Here is a 16,925-nt window from a genome sequence, read left to right as displayed (position 1 = left end):
TGAATTTCTGATTAATGGGTGCCAAAATGATGAACATTGTTCTATCAGAATTTCTCTTGAAAACCATTCTAAGTATGTCGCAATTTTGTTACATGTGATAATCTTCATAATCGAAATGCTCCCATAAAATATGGCAAATCAAAGACACTGTTGGAAATGCCACTCTAGTTTACAATCGTTGTGAAATGTTGACGGTGACGGCATAGCAGCAGCCTCCAAGAATAGTCTCAAATTGTCGTGCCATCAGTTATTCATGACAAATTAAATGTTGTACGAAACTATGAGATTGATTGAGGAATGAAAGATGTAATAAGGTCGGAAATATTATTCTTTCAACTCTTTTCCACAAATTTGATGGCCCTGACAAGGGCCGATGGCTTTCTTAGCCTCGATGCGGTCACAGATAAATAGCATTGCGGGATTGATCAGTTGATTGCCATGGTCCGTGGATGGCGCACAACAGTAACGGGTACTGGATCACCGGGCACAAGGCGAAATCTGGAAACGATGCTCACTCTTGAAATCTTGAACGATTTCATAAGTCCGACGCTTGATTCACAACAGCTCTTCGGATCAGCAATTCTGGGGGTTTCTGGTATTTGGCTCCTAACGGGTTTGCTTCTTGACCGCAGATCACCAGGCGCTGGATCGCTAGCTTTAAGGTCAGAGCAGGTGCGGACGTCGCTGCACAGGTTCGGAGGAGCTCTTGCCAGCTCGGAAGTCGAAACGGAATGAAACCAAATCCGACGAAGGAAGCATGCTATATACCCTTAGATTAGCAGATTATGCTCCTCCCATTCGTGCACTTCTCTTTCTAGTCGACCAATCTGGAAAATGGGTATGTGCCAATAATGTGTTGGGCTAAGAATTACTTGAAAATTGCGGAAAATGATAACGCGTGAGAAATTGATCGAAAATGAATAGTTGGAAGGGTTGACATTTACTAAATATTCTCTAGTTAGCTATTGGTAATCAATAGTTTTCTTTAGTATGAAGGTGAATTTCAAATTAATGGGTGCCAAAATGATGTTTTCTTTAATATGAAGGTAAATTTCTGATCCATGGTGCCAAAATTATGAAAATTGTTCAATGGGAATTTCTTTTCAAAAGCATTCTAAACATGTCGCAATTTTGTGACATGTGATCATTTTCGTAATCGAAGTGTTCTCATAAAATATGGCAAATCAAAGACACTGTCGGAAATTCCACTCTAGTTTACAATCGTTGTGAAATGTTGAGCACTCACCCGACGGCACTGCAGAAGCGTCCACGAATAGTCAATTATTCATAACAAATTAAATTTTGTATGAAGCTGCGAGATTGATTGAGAAATAGAAGATCTAATAAGGTCAAAAATATTATTCCTTCAACTCTTTTCCACAAATTTGATGGTCCTGACAAGGTCCGATGGCAGATAAATAGCACTGCGGGAAGTTATCACTTGATTGCCATGGTCAAAGGGGAAATCCTCAACGCAAACAGCAACAGCAACGGGTAGTGGATCCCCGGGCACAAGTCGAAATCTGGAAACGATGCTCACTCTTGGAATCTCGAGCGATTCCGACGCTCGATTAGCAGCAACTCCTCGGATCAGCAACTCTGAGGGCTTCTGGTAATTAACTCCTAACGGGCTTGCTTCTTGACCGCCGATGCTGAATTTATCACGGGTCGAAATCTGGGAGCGCGGATAAATTTGCGGCGGCGACGACGATGCCTTGGACGCTTCTCCGAGCAGCAGTAGTTTGCCGTAGCAGTAGTTTGCCGCTCGGAGAAGCGCCCAAGCCATCGTCGTCGCCGCCGCAAATCAATCTTGCGTCTTCCTCTTCCGACGACACAAATTGGACTGTGACGCGGGTGCAAAAGCAAAGCGAGAATGACTCGCCCGATCGTGTTCACAGTCCGACCGCAAAAAGAAGACTGAGGGAAGAAGCATTTTCATTCATTTCATTAAATTCATTTTTATTTTCATTTGGATTTTTTGGTACAAAAGTGTTTTACATATTAAGAGTTTGACCCCGAAGGGGTCCTTCAACTTTGTTTGTCATAGTTTTTGTTTGGCTGGTTTAATGTTGTGGTGTTACCCTAGTTTTTTTTGGCCTTATGGGCTCTGGTAGTTTTTATAAAAGAGAATTTGATAACCTAACTAACTATTTACACTACAAGAAAAATTTGATAACCTAGGGGGGAACGAGGTCCCGGATGACCTGCTGGTCCGATTGATGGCAACGAGCCCTAAATCTGCCGATCGAGTCACCAAAGCGCTCCTCTAGTGTTTTGATCTCAGCCAGACGGTGGACCTCGGTTGTCCTCGTTCTCGGAGGACTATTGAGGATCATCCGGAGGATCTTATTTTGGGTCCTCTGGAGCCTCAGATGGTGGGTTTTAGCGCAACTCTCCCAGATTGGAACGCCATATTCAATTACTGGAAGAATGACCTGTTTGTAAACAGCAAGCTTATTCTTCAGAGACAGAGTTGACTTCCGGTTGATCAGGGGGTACAATGCTTTGAGCAAGATGTTGCTTTTAGTGACCGTTTTGTCAACCTGCTGTCTGAAGAGAAGCTTGCTGTCTAACGTTAGCCCAAGGTAGTCGGCTGCATCAGACCATTCCACCGTTGATCCACCGAGGGTGATTTTACAATCCTCAGCCGGAACAAGTCTGGGGGATTTGGAATAGGGGAAGAGGATGACCTGGGTCTTCGCTGCGTTGATACAGATCTTCCAGCTGTTCAAATAATCTGACAAGACGTTCAGGCCTCTTTGGAGTCGAGATGTTAGTGCTCTCGTGAATCTGCCGCTGTAGACGACTGATGTGTCGTCGGCGAACAGTGACAGAGAGCCGCCTTCAGGGAGCTGAGGCATGTCCGAGGTGAACAGGTTGTATAGTAGGGGACCTAAAATACTGCCCTGTGGGACACCTGCGGGGATGTTGTGAGGGTCTGAGTTGACTCCATTAAGGGAAACCCTGAACGTCCTGTTAAACAGATAGTTTTTGATGATTTTCACCAAATAGGTGGGAAGATTGTATCGGTGCAGCTTGTACACCAGGCCGTCGTGCCAGACGTTGTCGAATGCTTTTTCAACATCGAGCAACGCCATGGCGGAGGATTTGGCAAGGGACTTGTTCCGCCTGAGGATGTTGGTTACTCGAGTCAGTTGGTGCACGGTTGAGGGAAGAAGCAGGGACCCGTTTGCTTTTATAGTGGGAAGCGACACCGTCGAAAAGTGCTCGAACGTGATTGGTTGGATAAGAAAGGGGTCAAGTTTTATCAAATTTTCAATAGTTTAACAACAAAATTCACTTATCGGATATATTACTAACGATGCGTAGATACATTTCTGATCGAATGATACTAAAATCGTAATAATTGGTTCATAAATAACTGAGTTATTAACGTTCAAAATCTCCCCTAATTTCGTTACATGTCTCATGTTCCGTACTTTTAAAGTGCACCCCAATATAGAAAACAAAGACGTAGTCCTACGTCAAAAACACCAAAAGATCGTATTTGGCCAGTACATTGCAGGTATATATTCCAGGAAGTTTTTGGACGAACTAGAACATCTGTTGCACTCACTTAGTTACCAAACTCGGATCTGAGAATACAATCTCTTTTTTTCAAAATATAACAATCTTCTAGGGTCCAGTATTATGAGACGTCAGTCTACATAGAAATGATATAATCAAACACCAAAGAGTTCTTGGAAGACCATAACTTTTACACATTCTAGCCTGATTAAGAACCTAGTACATCAATAAAATGTTAATGATGCAAAATGAGCATAATTTCTTTAAATAATATAAATTAATTTCATACAAGTAGACTCTAAAAGGCAACACCTCGTTTTACGAATTAAGCTCCCTCGTTTTACGCACTGATTCAATTTACGCACCAACTCAATTTACGCACCCCCGATCTAGTTCGTAATTTGAGGATACAGTGTTATTTTAAGATAGCGGTATTTCGAGAGCTACGCTTTGAGTTACTGTTCTGTACGAATCTATGACAAAAGATCGAAAGACAAAAGGTCGGAAGGACAAAAGACAAAAGGCCGAAAGGACAAAAGGTCGAAGACCAAAAAAGAAGGGACAAAAGGTCGAAAATCTTTTTTTCAAAGAAGGCAAAATTTCCCACGTTTTGTAATTTTTTTCGATGAATTTTAAACCCATATTTCTACGGAAAATCCTTAGGCTTTGTCAATAGATATTCTGTTTCAACGAATATCATAATTTTTGTGTTCATAAATCAATTTCAACCGTGTTTTTGTGTTCTTAAGACTACAGTCAATTATTAGATATGAGATGCCTTACTACGATAGAAACATTTTTAAGAGCAATTTTCTTGTTACCGAATATTGTCCAACTTGACGCTTGGGCTTAAACAAATACACATTTGTTTGCATTAATTTCATCAAAAAATCATTCAGTTTTGTAATACTTTTCCTATAAATAAATTTCTAATTGTATTTCTATATTCTAACACTATTTTGAGGAATTGTCCAGTTTTTGAATTACAGTCACCTATGCGATTATTTATTTAACACGACTGCATACAAATAGTATACGTTAAGCTTATAAAGCATCATTGAAGACACATACTCAATAAAAAGTATGACAAAAGAAGAAACGTATGTCACTATTTAAACGACGCGTCTTTAGATGTACACTCTTGCAAAAAATAAAAATTAAATGGAGAAGAATAATGTTATAGAGTGGCTGATCCAGCGGTAGTGTGTGTACTTATAATAGTGGTAGTGCAATTTCAAGCGTGTTATAGGCAATTTTCATTTTAATATGTATTTTTCTAACATGGGCATTGTCAAAATGATATGAATGCAAAAAAATCTTGGAAATTAGTAAGAAAATAGTATCAAACAATTTAAAACCTTAACTTTTTTGCCAGCAATAGTGAGGCGTTCTTATTATAGTGAGTCTCAATGGAAAAACAATGTAAACCAGTCCTGTGATTGGTAATAGTAGTAGACTTGACTTTCCCAAAAATCACGTGGCTTTCCCAGTGCAGTAGTTCAAAAACGTGAATCTCTTCAAGTAGCCTATGTTGGGTGCATGCATTTTCTAAACCGTTAGTGTCATTCAAGGCTCTAAATGCGAGAAATGCGGCGGGAAGTAGAACATTTTTCTAAATTAATTTTGGGTTGCCCTTAGCAACCGGTGTTTTGCAATTTTCAAGGCTCTTTGCCTACTGCAGCGATAGGCGTGAGTTTCACTGGCTTCGCTGACTGCGATTGGCTTTGTTTGGCTACTGTAGAATGAATTTCAGATTTTTGTCCAACCCTGATGTAAACCACTATTATAGGAACAGAAGTTAGCAAATACCACTATCACTGGAACATGTTCCAGTAATGGAGGAAATGCCATTTTGAAGGATTCAATGATTTTATCATTCGAAGATTATGTTTTACGTGAAATAGAATATAAAAGCTTTCGATTGACGCATTCAGATATAAAAAACAAGCATCCGTTAGTTTTTGGCGATTTTTTATTTCTCAACCCGTTACTATTGCCTCTATCACTGGTACAGACACCCTTATTACAAAATTGAACATATTTGTTGTTCTTTGGAACGAAATTCGATTGCTTGAAATGAAATAAAATTAGGGTAGGTGTACCAGTTATGGCCATAGTGGTTCCCTATTTCGCCATACGTTATATCTTGAATGCCTTCACATTTTGAAAAATCTTTTGTGTTTTAGCAGTAAGATAAAGGATAAATCTTGATGTTAAAACATTCAGAAAGATTTAAAATGTAAAAGTTATCCATATTTTGCATATGGCCAAATAGGGAACCACTATAGCCATAACTGGTACACTTTCCCTAGATGTTAAAGTTAAGCATTTTGTAGTAAAATCTACTGGTTACTTTACTGGTTTAAGTTTACTCATACAATTGTGCATTTTAAAGAGGCAGTTTTTTTTTTGTTAGAGGTCCTTCGTATCTATTGAATTGAACAAAGCCATTATAATATTTTTCTTAAAGTTTTTTATTACTCTTGACCAACGTATTATAACCGGTGTTACTGACAGTATTTGTGGCTGTTTAATGGTGGAATTTGCAAAAAAATGTTTCAGCTTAATACGGTTAGTAATTCCCATGAACTTTTCCATAATTTGAATATCACTTTGTCGATATTTATTATTATTATTAAAAGACATTGACACCTTTTCAAGCGTTGTTTTTTCGTTTGAAATGTATTGTTAAATCGTCCGTTTCATGAACAGAAATGTAATGAAATGCAAGAACAGACATCAGACATCCCCCTTTTCCTTCGTGTTCTTTGTCCGTACAAAACATTAGAAATTTGTTTGGACCGTGGACTTTTTACAGGCGTTTTCTTCCCACGTCTTTACCACGTGGTTTATAGACGGCCCCTTACGCATTCGAATTAATTATTAAATTTCTTATCAACGTTGCTTTTGAATAAATATTTGCTTTCTTGTCCCGTTACTTTTCTGGACTATTCATAAAGCTCTGTTCACATAGTAGCATAAGTAAGATAAGCAACTACTTGGGCACTTCTATGACTCACTTTGGCATGGTAATTTTCCTCGGCTGGAAAGTCTTAAATTTTGCAAAATGGAGTACTTCAATACGCCACATAATATGATTATTTATAAGCCCAGTAGCTTTCAAAAACCCCCTGTCGAAGTGAATCCGGCGCCTCAATACAAGATTTAGGCAAATCAACTATTTCAGTCATTGAAAATCATTAAATGAAGAAAGACACATCCATTCCATCCTATCACGCTCCAAATTTCCAAACCATCATCCAATCGGAAGCGTCGCCCCGATTGTTTCTGCTTGGAAGTATCAATTTCCCATATACAACCAATCGATCGTTATCGAAAATCCGGTCGTTTCCGATCCCTACCCAATTTTCATTATTGTTATTATTATGTAACAACAAACGACGACAACAGCACCGAATCGCGCCGAAACGTCACATGGAATCGTAAATTACACACAATTATGTTCAATTAAATTCAATTATTGCTACCACCGATAGGGCGAACGCCGAGCGGGCGGTTTTCTCTGTGCGGTAGAATAGGGGACAGGAAGGGCACGTAAATGCAATCGTAAATGTTAATGAAATAAAACAAAAATGTACAACACTCATAAATGGTGGCGGCGGTGCTGTTGAATCAAAAAGCCCGATGCATACAGATTGGAGTCGTAAAGTTCCGACCGTTTTAAATGAGATTTTTCAGGGCTCTTCTGCTTCCTGCAGTTTAATGTCTTTTTAATCTCATTCCACGCGCTCATAACTCATTATCATTTCACACTAATTAGATTGCAAAACGAGTTTAATGGAAAATGGTGAATTTTGGCGTGGATTTGAGCTCCCATATGAACAAAGACGAACGTATAATAATACTAAGGAAGTATCGATATTAGTTTGAATGAACTCAAGTTGTTACTTATATATGCCAGAATATTCAAAATGATGATTCTATCTAAATAAAATAATACTTTTCCACGAGTGCGCTGAACGAAATCTACTGTCCTGAATTGAATGATTTTGCTGCATCTAAGCCCCTTACATATTTTCAGACTCATTCAAGATGATTTTTACCTTCGTTGAAATCATCAATCTAAATCGAACTCTAGTTAGGGGCTGTCCATAAATCACGTGGTTATTTGTTTTGGAATTTCAGACCACCTCGACCCTTGTGGTCATTGGCCAAACTCCCTCCCCCATAAATGACCACGTGGTTTATGGACGACCCCTATAATGTTGAGCATTTAAAAATCAATAATTGCTGCTTCTAAATACATATTTTAATGTATTTACACAAAAATTGTAATATTTTTACATTATAATATTTATATTTCCGAGTCATTCAAGTATGTTTACTTATAGTTTAAAATTTACTCAAAAAAAGAAGACGAGACCTACAAATCCAACTCAAATCTCAACAGAACTTGAGTGTGGCTAGGCTAAACAAATGTTTTAGTTGAAAAATTACATTTTCTGTTTTTGCTCTTGGGCTTCCCTTCAGTACATGTGTTTATACTTCTGTAGAACTATTCTGTTAGAATATTCTGATTAATTTTAGGAAAAAATTTTTGGTTAAACATAACGTATGTCGATCATTGTATTTATAATTTAGAAAACACCGTCGAAACTAGCTTCTTACATAAACACTTTTTTCCATCGAACGTAATAAAAGAGTTAAGAGGGCAGGATCCGTCATTGATTTCGGAATTTTGAAAAGCAGTTTTTCAAAAGAAAATTTACAGGAAAATGTATTCATTGTATTCTATTCTCCAACCGAAACACAGTGAAAACATTTTCATCGAATAATTTTTAGTTTTGAACAGCAAAACTGCTTTTGAAGTTTCGATGATGACGATTATTACGATGACGGAGCGTTGATCGTTAAGATCCTACCGAAGTGTTCCTTTGCTCCAATATAATCATGACACCTTCTTTGATCTGATGCTTGGAATTCCGATGAAATCTTCAATTTGCGCCTATTTAAACCATCGGGGTCATTGAACAAATAATAAATTAAGCTCCTCTGGTTGATGGCAATCACCAAATTTGTTTGGATAATCATCGCCATCGAACAAGTTTAATGACCCTTGTTGGTTCCGTCAGACGTGACCCCGCATCCTCGACCACACCGCCACACACGCGCTTCGAAATGACTAGAGTCCAAGTACGGTAAACACCGACAAATCTTCATTTCTTAATCATAAATCACAATTTAAGCCGTATTTAAGCCAGTGCTCATTTGCTTTAGTTTTCGTTTTTTATTGTCTTCAGATGTCGGTTTCCACTTCAGGGCCCCGTCCACGATGTTCTGTTCGAGGCCAGAGATATCTACCTCGCTCCCCGTGCTGAACCGAACCGTGTAAGTTGCGTTCAATCACTTTCGACGATGGACGGCTGACGGTGTGTCCGGGACCAACATGAATGGAACGAAGAAAAAAAAAGCCGAAAACAAACAACCGTTGTCGGATATGTCCCGAATGAGCCGGCCGAGAACCGCCGAGGAAGTGATAGCCATAAGAAGCATGAACTTCTTCGAGCATTCCCGCGGTAAAGTAAATCGTGCAGGAGGCCAAATATGAATTATTGTTTACCTAATTGTGAACGATTTGATTGCCTGCTCTTTCCGATGGTTTAGAAAGATACGTGTAACAGCGATGAGTTGATGAAGTGTTCCGGGTACTATTCGTTTGATGAGTAAACACCTATGGTTCAACATAGCAACATCGTGGAATTTAATAACAAAAAAACATCGACTCAAATTTTATTTTATCAGTTTTATCGTCAACACAATTCGTCATGTTATTTTAAACGTTTTTCAATTTTCGTCCTAAAAATATTAAATTAACAAATAAAAACCTCTAAATTCTTGAAGGAAACATTCAATGAATAAGAGACTTTTTTTAATTAGTTTTTTCTATAGTGCACTACATTTCTGCTTCAAAATTCAGGACATAAGTTCAGTTCAGCTCTCAGATGATAACATTAGAAGTGAACACTAAGCTAAAAAGGAGTTGTCCATAAGCCACGTGGTCATTGAGGGGAGTTCGTGGTCCAAAACGAAAATCAACGCTGAGAAGAGGGGGGGATATTTATGGTTTAATCGGATAAAAGAAAGTGTTGTTTTGGCACATACTAGTGTTTTTTGTGAGTATTCATGAGTTGTGACCCTCAGCGCGCCCATTGTATGCCATAGCCAAACATAATAAATTGAAAAATAATCTTCAAATTTAGCATACTTCTTAACAATCTTTGTTGTGTCAAAACATTTTGTCAGAAGGTTCTCAGCGTTCACAAATAAACATTAACAATTTTCGGATTTCCTTGATTCTGCCAACTGTCCAATTTCATTTATCATAATTTCCGAAAACACCTCAGAATGATAATTGATTTTTGACTTTTGATAAACCGATGCTGTAATGGAAAAATATAGAGGCAATTCGTAGGGGCCTTCCTTAGCCGAGTGGTTAGAGTCCGCGGCTATATAGCAAAGCCATGCTGAAGGTGTCTGGGTTCGATTCCCGGTCGGTCCAGGATCTTTTCGTAAAGGAAATTTCCTTGAATTCCCTGGGCATAAAGGCAATTTAGGCAAAGAAAGCTCTCAGTTAATAACTGTGGAAGTGCTTATAAGAACACTACGCTGAGTAGCCGGCTCTGTCCCAGTGGGGACGTTAATGACGAGATGTGTTCATCATTCATCAATTGTTATTACATTGTTACAACAAACAAACCGCGTCAACAATTCCACGCCATACAACTCGGCCCACACTCGCCAGATCTTACAGCGCCTGGTCAGCCCACCTCCTCGTCTTTTGTACCTGCCGGATCGGAAGCGAACACCATTTTTGCAGAGCTATTGTCCGGCATTCTTACAACATGCCCCGCCCAGTGCATTATTCCAGCTTTTGCTACTATCAGGATGCTTTATGCAGCCCACAGACGCTCAGACGGTTTGACCAACATTGACTCCGCCCCCAAGTTAGTCAAACCGATTTATGTTGCTGCAACCGTTTGACCGACTGTCAAAGTGTGTTGCAGCAACACCATATTTCTTCGCATGTTTTGAATGCTCTTGGCAAGCCTAGTGAATATGCACTCTTAAAAATAATGAAAATTACAGTGGACGTAATTTTGGATTTGACTGAATGATACATGATGTAAGTGATGGAATGACACAAAAACGTGTCCTTGAAGATGTATTGAACAAAAAAAGTAATTTTACATGTTAAAGGACACGAAAACTATGGAACTGTGATGGACATTTCCCGAATCAGACACTAACGTATTTAAAAATTGACACAAATTTACGTCATTCGGCTCGCTTCTTTTATGTGCATCCCAAAAGACGTAAATCACATGATTTTTTGGTAGTGTGTGTGATTGTTATTTTTTTCGATTTCTGTGGCTGTGGGGGTGAATATTTCTATGGCAATAATCGTTGTGAGAAAGAGCAGAGCTTTCAGAATTTAAATACCGGAAGAAATGGATATTGAGGAGGAATTACAATTACAATTTGCACGAAGTATTCCGGCAGAACTCTAAAACTATGAGGTATCTCTATCGGGGATTATTCTGAGCAGTCATCGATATGAGAATGACTAGGGTAATTTATTCAAAGTTTGTATCCGGAGTCTTTAGCGGTTTCCTCTAGTTATTCTACTTTGAAGTCTTTCCAGAACCATTGATTATACTAGGGATTCCACCAGAAAGTCTTCCTGGGATTCTACCAGGAATTTCATCAACAATTCCTCTAGAAATTTATCCACAGATTTATCCAGAAATTCCTCAGAGGAAAATTCTTCAGGCTGGCTTTCTTCCAGAGGTTCCTTCAAAGATTCCTCTGCTAATTATTCAGGGTTTCCTCTACTGGTTTCTTCAAAAATAAAAAAAATCCTCAAGTGATTTCTTCAGTAATTTTTCAGAGTTTACATCAAGGCTGACTTCAAGAATTCTTCCGGAGATTGCTATCACAATTTTTCAAAGATTCCTTTATTTCCTCTAAAAGTTATATCATTATTCAGGAATCACATAACGAATTATTTCAAATACTTCTCAATAAATTTATAACCAGAAATTCCCATAAGGATTTCACCAGAACTTAAATTCTAGGACTCCTCCTTAAATTCAACCAAAAGGAATTTCTTCAGCGATTCTTTCTTGTAATTTTCTCTACAGAGTCCTCCAGAGATTTACCCAAAAACTTCCGAGGGATTTATTCATACAATGCTTCCTTCAAGAATTCCTCCAAAATATCCTCCACAGATGTATTTAGGAATTCCTCCATCGAAACTTCAAGAAATTCTATACAGATTATATAAGGATTTTTTTTCCTGCGCTTTTACTAGGAATTCCTCAAGAAATTTTTTATAGAGATTGCTCAAGAAATTATTACAGGAATTCCATCAATGAATCCACCAGCAATTTCTCCTATGCATCAAAAACCTTTCCCTAGGAATACCTCCAAAAAATCCTTCAGTTATCAACCCAAACATTCTTCCAGAGATTCCTACGCGATTTTCGCTAGAAATTCTTCAAAAATTCCTACAGAAATACATGTAGAGATTCACTTCAGGAACCCTTACAGTGATTCCACCCAAAATTTCTCCAAGGATTCATTAAGGAATTTCTCTTGAGATTCCACCAGGAAGATTTTGGGAATTTAGCAAGAAATACTGCAAAACAATTTAAAAAAAAATTCACACACACTTTAGAAATTCCGCTTGAAATTTTTCGAGAGGTTCCCCCAGGTTACTTTCAGGGGATTCTTCTAGGGAATCTTCAATAAATTATTTTATGAATTCTTCCAGTGTTTCCTTAAAAGATTTTTCTTTGTATCCCTTAAGGGAACCTACGAGGCATTCTACCTCGAATTTTTGAAGGAATTACTTCAAGAATCTACCGGATATTTCTCCAAGGATTCCTAAAGGAATTTATCCATCAATTCCTTCCAGTATATCTTGGAGGATTTTTTCAAAGGATTCCACCAGGAATTGCCTTAGGGAATCCTGTAGAAACTCCTTCAGGGATTGCTTTAAAAGTTCTTACGGAGATATATTAAAGAATTTCCCCAGTGAATTTCTCCAGTGTTTTCTTTGGTGATTCCTCCAATGATTTCAGTATAAATAATTCCATGATTTTTTGCAGAAATTTTCCAAAAAATCATTCAAAGAATTCAACTTGAAGTTCAACCCTTCGTGGAATTGCTGGTCGATTCTCTTGCGGTTTTCCAGAAAAAAATAGTCAATTGAACTTGTGGTTTTTTTTTGATACCCTGGAGGAATGTCTGATAATCCTGAATAATTCGAAAATAGAAAATCCTAGTCAAATCATTGAAGTATTTTCTGATAGAACTTCTGGCGAAGCTGTATTAGATTTTTCTGGTAAAAAAAATTCTAGCGAAACTCTATTGATATTCTTAAACCTGGAAGAACTCATGGCGAAATTTCTTAAAAAACACCATTCCGGAAGAAATAGTTAGATAAAATACTGGTGAAATCTCTGAAGGAACCGAAGGATTTTTTCCAGAATGTTTTAGAAGAACTTTCAGAAGATTTTCTTAAATTTCCGGTGAAATCAACGGAAAAATATTGGTGAAGCTTCTAAAAGAATTTTTAGTGGAACCCCTATGAGAATTTCAGCTCATTCCTTGAAGATTTTCTTGATGGAAATCATGGAGAATTATCTGGGCGAATTTCAGATCCAATCCATGGATGAACCTCTGGTGGAATTCTTAGAGAAATTCCTGGAGGATTTTTAGTTGGAATGCCTAGAGGAAATCCTAGCGAAATTTTCGAAGCAATTCCTGTTGGATTCAATGAACGAATTCTTAGAGGAATCGCTGAAGGAATTCCTTTTTTGAATCCTAGGAGGAACTCCTCACAGAGTCACTTGAGGATATACTGATGGATGCGCATAATTGGTATAAACACAAAGTGGAATAAGAAAAAAACTCAGCAATCACAGAAAAAGAAGACCGTCTTCGCGAGTCTCAGGTGCTCACGAGAGCCGTGTTCAAGTTCAAACAATTTGCGATGTTTGATCACAGTGCGCTGTTCATCTCGTGGCAACCGTTGCCGTCATTATTTGTTTGCCTATTATGTGATCGTTGGATTCCTAGCAAGTAAGAGTTCATAGTTTGTAATTATTTTAAAAATATTTTAGACTTTAATTTATGTTTCAGCATCATACGATTTTAAAATTGATAGCCTGATTGATCGTATTTGGACGACGAAATTATTGGTTAAACTGTAGCGGTGTTTGAGACGCATTTCTAAGCCAAAGAGTTTTGGGATGTCTTGGCTCGATGAATTCGGTTGAGGGACATTGCATTGCGTCTAGGCGTAAGACAAAATCAATATCGTTTTATAATCTCATCCGGACAAATTTTAATGATTTTATGAATTAAACTTATGCTATACAGATTTGAAATGCGTTTTTTTTTTCACTGTCCGTTAAGAAATGACGAGTAACATTTTTTGCAATACAAATACTGATCACTATCCGAATGTTGATTTGTCCTGTGATAGAAATTGATGTTCATCTTACTATTGAATTAAACTACGATTCGTCCACACTGCCATCCTATGACTGCCATCCGATTATTACCAGCGTTTCGTCGAATGGCGCAAGCTCAGTTTATGTGCAAGTAGGTACTTGAGTGTCCTGAAATTTTCGTCGCTTCTTACGAGAGATTTCGGATCATTTATCCCAGTTGGAAGTTTCCTATGATTGTACTAGCCAATACCATTCACTGGTCGTAACCCAAACTTCGAATCGTGCCGTACCAAAATCATGGTAGACGTAATTGCTCGCTCGTCAAAAATTTTGGAGATCACAATTCCATGATCAATCTAGTCATCTTGTGTGTGTTCAAGAAGCTGAACATGAACACGAGAGCAATCAAAGGATCATTTGAGAACGCTCACAGAACATGAGCATTCAAAATGCGTCTCTGTTTAGGGGAACGTTCAAAAATTACGTCATTCATTTAGGGCAGTGGAGGTGTATGAAAGTGCGACAGTGCATGTGGGCAAAAGCGTGATAGTGGACATGGGGAGGATTTAGATTGACTTAAAAACAAAGGACGTAATTTTTGAATTTCCCCTTGCTTTGACAATCGATCAATACCATGTTGACGCGATAATCCATTTTGGTGTTCTACAATGTATGCCGGTTCAATTTCTGCCATAATATTTATGAAATTTGACAACTGAAGCTGAAAACCTTTACTTACTATTTACTTCCGAACCACAGAGTCCTTTAAATGGCATACTATTGATGTATGCAGCCCATGCTAGTCTTCTTCTTCTTCTTCTTCTTCTTGGCATTACATCCTCACTGGGACAGAGCCTGCTTCTTAGCTTAGTGCCCAAGGAACACACATGTTATAAATGATGCATATTTACTCTTATATGACTAGATTTTGTCATATAAGAGTTAAAATGCATCAATTATAACATGTGTGTTACTTGGGTGTTCAATGAGCACTTCCATAGTTATTACCTGAGAGCTTCCATTGCCAAAGTTCCCATTTTCACCTTCGTATATTATGTGGCAAGTACGATGAAACTCTATGCCCTGGGAAGTCAAAGAAATTTCCATTACGAAAAGATCTTGGACTGACCGGGAATCGAAACCAGACACCTTCAGCATGGCTTTGCTTTTTAGTCGTGGACTCTAACCACTCGACTAAGGAAGGTCCCTGCTGGTATTACTCGCAAATATGTTTTTTATGATGTATGAAATGCGTTTGAAATAGTCTACTTAACTATTAAACAATGAATGAAGTTATAGAGTCTAGATTATCCGCTCATATAAAAAATATCGTTGTCATTACGTTTGAAAATATATTGTCTAAATCTGGAATTTTGAGACTTAGATAAGCTGATATTTTAAAAATAAAAATCTGTACTTTATTGCCGTGCGTATAGTGTTGCAAAGTAACTAGCAGTATCGATCAAAGAAGTTTAGGTTCAATTCCCGCTGCAGTATTTTTTTTTCGTCAGATACGTATTACGATTGTGCCATTTGGCGTTGCATGCTAGTCCGTTGATTCGTGTGATGCTTCTTTAAAGGCCATAATCGTACATAATGCTTTCCAGGAAACTTTCCACGGTAGGATTGACAGCTAAAAATGTACATGCAACCGAAACGAAAGGGAAAACAAAACCTACGAGTATGGTCGAGCTTTACATTTTCCTTAGTAATCTAACGGTCACACCGATTGCGAAACTTTAAAAGCTCATGGAAAATCAAAAAGTCTACTGTTTGCAGCTGTCTTCTGTATTGTCTTATTAGAATCATTGTCAGTGTCTTTATTTTAAAATCTGGAAGTTTCCAAACATTTAAATACATTAAAAAAAATTGATTGTTCTATGTAATTTTTAAATTAGCTGGAATATATGTATGTAATAATTTCAAAAATCAAATTCATTCTTTAATATGGTTATTGACCTGATTTTGTCAATCCTTTTTAAATGGGTTTTTGAATTCCCTGTTATATGTAAGTTATCCGTCATAGTTCTTTCAATCCTACACACTACTAAAAACTAATACAGTACTGACCCGATTTTGTCAGCTTTTTGACCCGATTTTGTCAGTCTATCTTGAATATATCCAAAAATTGTCTTCGTCATGTTGTACCCGTTTACATTAATACTGATGACGATGTTCGATATCATGCACGCATGGGCGTAGCCAGAGGGGGCAATGACAATCCTCCTTCCCTCTGTACATAAGAACAATTTTACTATGAGAATTAATCTTGTGTTTGAATTCTTCAAAGATTGTCTCCAGCACTCGTATTTATGCAGTAGTTACGTCATGGTAGATTATAAAACTTAAAAAGTCTACCAAACATCAGATTTTTTGAAAACTTCTTGCCAGACATTGTTCGAAGGTTTTATCAACAGTCCGCAATGGAGATATGCACAGCTGAGTAGTCGACAAACGAATTACATACATTCTCGAGTATCAGTAAATCGTGATTCGTTACTTGGCAACCAGGCAATTATTTGTTAAAAATGAAAAATCGAAAAACACAGCCGAGTTCACGAAAAAGAAATTTGGTATGTAGGTTCATTCATGAATTCCTCTAAAAGTTTCTCTAAAGGTTAAGATGCATCGAAGTCAAACCTCGAATTTTCAAGAGCACATATCTAGAGAACCAGGTAACCGTTTGTACAGGAAATTTAACTCATTGGTCACATTTTGTTACATTCTTTCAGGGTTTTTTTAAAGTAATATCTCGAAGATTTCCTTTAAAATTTGCTCCTAATGTTTTACTGGTTTTCTGCCTTGAATAACTCTATAAGCTCTTGAAAGTATCCCTTCAAAACTACATTTTGATGAAATTTGCTCACAGTATTCTTAATGTAGTTTGGCCTAGGACTCATCAATAGTTTCAAAAAC

The sequence above is a fragment of the Aedes aegypti genome, chromosome 3 (genome assembly GCF_002204515.2).
Source record: "Aedes aegypti strain LVP_AGWG chromosome 3, AaegL5.0 Primary Assembly, whole genome shotgun sequence".
NCBI classification, from domain to species: Eukaryota; Metazoa; Arthropoda; class Insecta; order Diptera; family Culicidae; genus Aedes; species Aedes aegypti.
Note: the sequence above shows the minus strand (reverse complement) of the source record.